General features: G+C 41.4%; 1 long non-coding RNA gene across 1 annotated transcript; it reads right to left on the bottom strand.

Moving 5' to 3' along the window:
• Positions 3679–5372, bottom strand: LOC109707213. Its single transcript, XR_002215437.1, has 3 exons — positions 5257–5372; positions 4606–4670; positions 3679–3932 (listed from the first exon to the last, which is right to left on the bottom strand). It is a non-coding gene; the product is annotated as an uncharacterized LOC109707213 (long non-coding RNA).

Consider the following 7582-nt stretch of genomic DNA (forward strand, 5'->3'; position numbering starts at 1 on the left):
AAGAGCACTAGGTACGTAGAAGCTCTTGGAGGGCGAAAGCAATTAGCCCAACCTTCATTTCCTTGTTTAGAGAAGAAAAAGTGAGTGAAGTTATTAGGGTTAATTTTTGAAAGTTTTTCCAAATGGGAGATTTAGATATTCTAACTTGGTTAGAACTCTTTGTTTATGCTTTTTTGGAGGTTTTAAGGGATCAAGAAGCAACTCCAAGAGGGACTTAAGCCAAGGTGGGAAATATTACTGAAATTGATTTGATTTTTTCTTTGTCTAAAGCATCTATTGTTCCATGCATATTTCCTTGAGTAAAAGGTAGACTAAACTTATGTAGTTTGTATGAGATAGGATTTGAGAAGTCATATAGACAGGCATTTGAGCTAATATGTAGGGTGCTTATTCTCTTTGCCATATCAATATAACTAGTGAATGGGCCCACGCTTTGCAGCGGGTAGAAACCATAGTAGTAATTAGTAATAAGAAAATATTAAACATTCTCTTATGCATCTCACTTGGTACATCCACCAAAGGTCTCCCATTGTTGGCAACGGATATGGGCCCGACGATACCTTCTCCGTTGATGGTGCTAGTGACGGCGACGATGATCTCTCCGACCGCGACGGAGGGGGAAAGTGGGCACACATTAGTGAGAGAGAGGAAGGAAGCGAGGGAAGGAGGCGATATTGTATAGCAAAAGATAAGAGATAGAGAATTGATGAATAGATTGAAAATAAAGAACTGAAAGTTCGGTGGAGAAAAGGAAAAGGGCTATGATGAATAATTGGAGATAGAGAGTTTAGGATTGTAGATAGTAGTGGGACTATTTAAATATACTAATTGAAAGTTTGGTAGTGGGACCGTTTGCATTAATTAAAAGTATAGTAAAGGGAGGGAAAGGGTTATGATGAATACTTGTAGATAGAAATGATAGAATTGTAGATGGTAGTGGACTATTTAAATGCACTAATTGAAAGTTTGGTTAGTGGGACTGTTAAACTGCATATTGAATGTTTAGCGAATGGAAGAAGAAGGGTCACATGCTAGTGAGGGTGAAAGAGAACTTGCCACGTGACAACAAATATTGAGAATTCATATAGGTTAATAGATAGTATACTTTTTGTGCAAGTAGGATACTATTTGTGAACTTCGAAACTTAGGGGACATGATAATGACGTGAAATCTAGGAGAAAACCTAGAGTATGGAATATAGTGGAATATAGACATACAATTATGTGAATTTGAATTAGAGAACAAGTAAACTTGTGAATGAACTTAGTGGCTAGGCAACCCTGAAAATTAATGGAACTTAGGGTGTAAACTAAGATAGCATCGACATTTCTTGTAGGGGTCGCGACCCTACAAGTAACAACCTTCCATCAGAATCATCGAGGCAGAAACTCGATCACCCTCTACTCCCGATGCCATAATTAAGGGAAATATGATAACCCTCAACCTTATGTGTCTACCGAATGGAAAGAAGTTCGATCACCTTTAACTCTCTATGAAATGTTTAGTATGGAAATAAAAATAAATTAGTAAGTTGGTACAGTTAAGAAATGATTTGGGATAATCATAGGCTATCGGCATATCATATCATTCTTGGCATATTGTTATTTTACTAGAGGTATAGTAGTTGTTCTATTTCTTTTTGAACCTCTCTATTGTAGTGATAGTATTTCTTCATTAATCACTATTATTCTATTAATGTCTTTTTTGAACCGAGTGAGTGAAAAGTTGTGAGGACTGAGATTTTTTCTGTGCAGTTTGATTTTTAAAATCGCTCGTTGGATTTCAGCAGAAAAATGAGTTAAAATAAAGGTGTACGGTGGCTTTTACTATTCAGCAACCAGCGTTTTGAATTGGGACAATGGCATGAGGATGGCTTCGGATGTGATGGGGTACAGTTTAAGGCAATCCAGTAGGTCGTTTTCGATGGTCCAGTTGTGCTAGAGATAATGGCGCTGATCAATTCTACGTTCGACGCACGATTTTTGAGAAATTCTACCTTTATTGCATATTGGTCAATTATTACGGAGTGTTTTTGCCTTTTAGATTTATTTGGTGCTCCATTTTGTGTGAAATCGCACAAGCAGGGACCATTCTGTGAGAGAAAGGCTGTGGAGAAGGACTGGGCCATAATATAAGGGATTAGAGGCTGTTTGAGTAATTATTCCTGGAATAATAGTATATATGTATAGAGTTGGACTGGGCTACTATTAGTAGCAAAATCCCATTNATATATATATATATATATATATATATATATATATATATATATACATGCATGTAGTAAATTTAATCTCAGCCACCTGAGGTGTTCCTCAGTCGCCGCTATCATTGTGCCGGCCGTCAAAGATCGCCTCTTCCGCCCTCCTTTATCTTTCTCGCTCTTTTTTATTCTCTCCGTTAGAGAGGAGCGTGAGCCCCCTTTCCCTGAGCCACCATCGCCCCAGCGCCGTTGCTACCGTCACCTGGGGTTCCAACGACCCTCCTTGAGCAGCCCCCGGCGCCGCCGTGCGCCAGGAGCAGCTGTAGCCAAGCAAGGTGCCTAGGGAAGCAATGCGGCCTTGGGGCTTCACCCGACCACCGCCGCCACACAGTGTTGTCGTTATCCTCCTTTGTTGACCCCAGGAGGGATCTCCAATGCTGTCCCTACCCTTCCCGAACAGCTGCTGTGACTTTTAAGGGTGCCTGAGCTGCGGCCTTTTTTGGACCAATGCACCATCACCGCCATTGCCGCAGCCTCCTACCGTCAGCATCAGGTGCTTACGGCATCCTCTGAGTGTGGTGACCCTTCCCTAGCTAGATTTTTCCCCGATGTGCTGCAGGCCGCTGCCGTGGGTGTGCCCTAGCTCTGCCTAGGCTTGGCACAAGAATTGGTCTAGTCTGAGCCTCATGTTTTGGACAGCAGAGATTTCTTCGAACCTCCGAAGCGTGAGCACGGCTTCTTTAGGACCCTGAGTAGTCCGGTACTCACCTCCGTCACAATCAGTGAAGCCTCAGTGCACGCGACGAACTCGACCACTCTTGGAACAACATTAGTAGAGAGTTTTCTTCACTGTTGGGGACTTCCTCAACCTTCATTCGTGCTCCGAACAGCGAGCATAGGATTCATTGCATCAAGATCTACCCTCTGGTACCCTCAGTTGGTCTCGGCTATGCGTCAACTGAAACTGGTAGTACAAGTACATTCAATCAACTGCCATATTGGCCTAAAGACCTCATACAATGCCACACTTGCTTTAATTGGCATATAACCCTAGTAGTAGGCTGCGAGCTCACGGGTCCGATATGCGACCACTTTTTCAGAAAAGAATAACCTCTTGCTGGATCAGACTGCTGGTGTACGTGAAATGTTCTCAAGCTGTGGCATCAATGCAATATGCTCAATGGCCAACAATAGCAACAAGCCAAAAGAACAATCCACAACCATGTCCGACCAAATCAGGTCTAATATTCTCGAAGGAATGTCACCATGTCACTAACCTATCAGGTCTATATAACTATATCACCAATTACGAAACATCATCTGTCACGCCCCAAACTCGAGGCATAACAGATGCCGCATATCTACTATATTAGTAAATATGCAAGGCTATAGAGTCAGACAATTAACAAACAAAAGATGATCATAAAGAAAAATTTCTATTAAATCCAAATAGTCGAAAGATAAGGCTAACAATTTAATTGCAACTAAAATCAACTGAAGTATCCTATAAGCAAAACTAAAGTTTATGATGCAACACAAACCGAAATTGTTCTAATAGATATTGTAGGTACGAAGAAACAATAAAGTAGGAACAGATAAACGAATGATTATCTACGAAGTTCAAAGTTCATATCTAAATGCAATAGAAATAAGACGAAGAGGCTAGAATCAAATCTAGCTACATCTAACGTTCACTCGCTCCCAGCCCCGCCCTGCGAATCGGTCTCAGTACCTGGGTAAGCAACCATACACCACATTAGTCGGATTAAGCATACAATAAATGGATACACAAATTAGTTCAAGCGACTGGTTTTAATTTGCAAAATTTAAGAAAATAAGAATTTATCAAAACTTCAAATTCGGATCGGATTGAAACTATAATTTTTCAAAGCATTTCCCTTTCGACATATAAACAAAATAAATATTGTCTCCGGCACTTAACTATATCTTATGATCCGTTGGCGAGATCCAAAGACACCCGAAGGCGTAAACAAAACAGAGGCACCCGAAGGCGCAAACAAAACAGAGGCGCGGATAGGCGCAGGCACCCGAAGGCGCAAACAAAACAGAGGCGCGGATAGGCGCAGGCACCCGAAGGCGCAAACAAAGACGAAGCTTGCTTCTATAACAACGTACATGTCGACATGGCCAACATTGCATAGCAGAATACCAAGAGACATCATAAATCAAAATATATCCAGTCACTAATTTGCAGAATAAATTATCAGATTTCAAAAATTCTTTTTGCTAAACGAACTTGTCAATCACGATTGAAACTCAATATACAGAGATATTTAATAATATGCTTAACCCTAAATTTTAAATTCTACAAAATAAGATTTTCATACAATCAAAATATTTTTCTAAATTATCTTACAAAAACTAACGGGTGTTCGGTCGCTTACCTTAACGTAGCTTCAAAGATAGAAACTATCCAGTCGAAACTGTGCAGAAATTCAATCGTCGGGACCTAAAAATAGAGACACGCGATTCTCTATAAGCTAACCAAAATGAACATGCAAAAGAGGATATAAAGGTATGCAAATAGGTCGGGATGGAGCACAAAGGGATTTAGAACAATAAATTCGACGAACCTCCAATAGCGATCAAAAGGATGAAGGAGTTTTTGAAGAATTTAAATTATTCCAAGAAGATAACATGAACGAGAATTTAAATACTAAACAAAGATTTTAATATTCAAACAGAGGGTTTAATACATATATAAAACAATTTTTACAATTATAATCGAATGGAATCAAAATTAGAGATAAAACGACGCACGCCTTCTCTTAGGCATTTTATCGAGCATATAACGGACATTCCAATAGGTGAGTAGTATGTGAAGTATAAGCAACAAGATCATACAGAGGATACAATATATAAAATTAAGCTGCTCAAACGACGAGGATAAGGTATTACGAAATCAGATTTTAATGATTTCAATTTTCAATAATCAAGAAACGAATATTCAAAATAATAAAATATAACGACGAATAGAGAGGTTGGGTGATCACAAGATCCGATACAAAGGTAAAATGAGGGAAGGAGAAAAAAACCTTCTCGAAAACGGTGAAGACGACGGCAAGATTTCGTCGATAACGAACCAAAAGAAAATAATGGCCAATGAGCAATGCGGTGGAGGCGGCTACGGATGACGGCGGCGACGATAGGGAACGGATGCGTCGCGCGTGCACAAAGGGAGCGGCGGAGGTCGTACGGCGTAGAGAGGAGAGGGGGATCGAGCGAAAGAGAGAGATGGATCGGTTGGGGGGGGCTCGTATCAAAAGAAAGGGCTTAATTAGTTAGGGACTAATTAAGCGACAAAATGCCACCGAGTCCCTCGAAGATCTGAAATTACGAAAAGGTCCAAACTTAAAGTAAATTGGAGTCAAAACAAAAATTTTAAAGTGTGGAGTGTTACATCCACCCCTCCTAAAAGAAGTTTAGTCCTCTAAACTTAACATACCTTAGCTCTCGAAGAGTTGAGGGTGCTTCTTTCTCATCTGCTCTTCAAGTTCCCAAGTAGCTTCTCGCTCGGAATGGTTGCTCCATTGGACTTTAACATATGGAATGGTCCGTCTCCTCAAACTTGCTCCTTTCGGTCCACAATACGTACCGGCTGTTCGTCATAAGATAGATCTTCTCTAAGCTGCAAAGGTTCCGGCTCTACAACGTGGCTAGGATCGTGAACATATTTTCTCAACATAGATACATGAAAGACGTTGTGCACTCTAGCTAAAGAAGGCGGTAAGGCAAGTCTGTACGCTACGTCACCAATTCTTTCAAGTATTTCAAAAGGGCCCACATAACGAGGGCTAAGCTTCCCACGAATTCCAAAGCGCATAATACCTCTTGAAGGTGACACTTTCAAGAAGACACGGTCTCCCACTTCAAACTCGAGCGGTCTTCTTCGATTATCAGCGTAGCTCTTCTGCCGACTCTGAGCTGCTCTGAGATGCTCCTTAATCAAATGCACCTTCTCAATAGTTTGTTGCACAATTTCCGGACCAAGTAGCTTTCTCTCACCAACATCATCCCAACAGAGAGGGGATCTACACTTCTTTCCATACAAAGCTTCGAAGGGAGCCATTTGAATGCTGGCCTGGAAGCTATTATTGTAGGCAAACTCAACCAATGGTAGGTGATGATCCCAAGAGCCTTTCATATCGATTACACAAGAGCGTAACATGTCTTCTAAAATTTGAATCGTCCTCTCGGATTGGCCATCTGTCTGCGGATGGAAGGCGGTACTGAAGTCCAGTGTGGTTCCCAAAGCTTTATGTAATCCTTTCCAGAAGTGAGCCACGAACCTTGAATCACGATCAGACACGATCGAAACTGGAACACCATGTAGACGTACTATTTGTGCAATATAGAGCTCCGCTAGTTTCTCCAAAGTCATGCCCGTCTTTACCGCCAGAAAGTGCGCTGACTTAGTTAATCTATCAACTATGACCCAAATTGCATCGTTGCCCTTCTCACTTCTAGGTAGTCGAGTAACAAAATCCATAGTTATTCTCTCCCATTTCCACTCAGGAATAGGAAGGGGCTGAAGTAAGCCGGCTGATCTCTGCTTATCGATTTTCACACGCTGGCAAGTCAAACACTTAGCCACGAACTCTGCGATCTCCCTTTTCATGTTACTCCACCAGAAGACGTTCTTCAAATCTCTGTACATTTTGGTTCCTCCAGGATGCACTGAATATCCCGAATAATGAGCCTCCTTCAAAATTTCGTTTTTAAAATCCGGATTCTTAGGAACGCATAACCGGTTCCTAAATCTCAAAGAGCCATCTTCATGAATTCTAAACTCCGATTGTGCTCCTGATTCCACTAAATGTCGTGTCTTCTGAAGATGAATGTCATTCGCCTGGGCTGACTTGATCCTATCAATCAGTGTAGGTTGAACCTGCAGGTTAGCTAGATGAGCTTCAGACCCATGGATGTGAATTTCTATGTCGAGCCGTCTGAGATCCTCTAAAATATGTCGCTGAGAAGTAACCAATGTCGCTATATTCCCTATTGATTTTCTGCTGAGGGCATCCGCTACGACGTTGGCCTTGCCCGGATGATACTTGATGGTCACATCGTAGTCCTTCAATAGTTCTAGCCACCTTCTTTGTCGCATGTTAAGTTCTTTCTGTGTGAAGATGTACTTTAAACTTTTGTGGTCGGTAAAAATCTCACAAGGCTCGCCGTAGAGGTAATGTCTCCAAATTTTCAGTGCAAAGATTACTGCTGCCAATTCTAGGTCGTGGGTCGGGTAGTTCTCCTCGAATGGCCTCAGCTGTCGGGAAGCATAGGCAATCACTTTGTCATTCTGCATCAGGACGCATCCCAATCCTTTCTTCGAGGCATCACTGTAAATAGTGAATCCCTCAC

The sequence above is a fragment of the Ananas comosus genome, linkage group 1 (assembly GCF_001540865.1).
Source record: "Ananas comosus cultivar F153 linkage group 1, ASM154086v1, whole genome shotgun sequence".
In the NCBI taxonomy this organism is placed as follows: Eukaryota; Viridiplantae; Streptophyta; class Magnoliopsida; order Poales; family Bromeliaceae; genus Ananas; species Ananas comosus.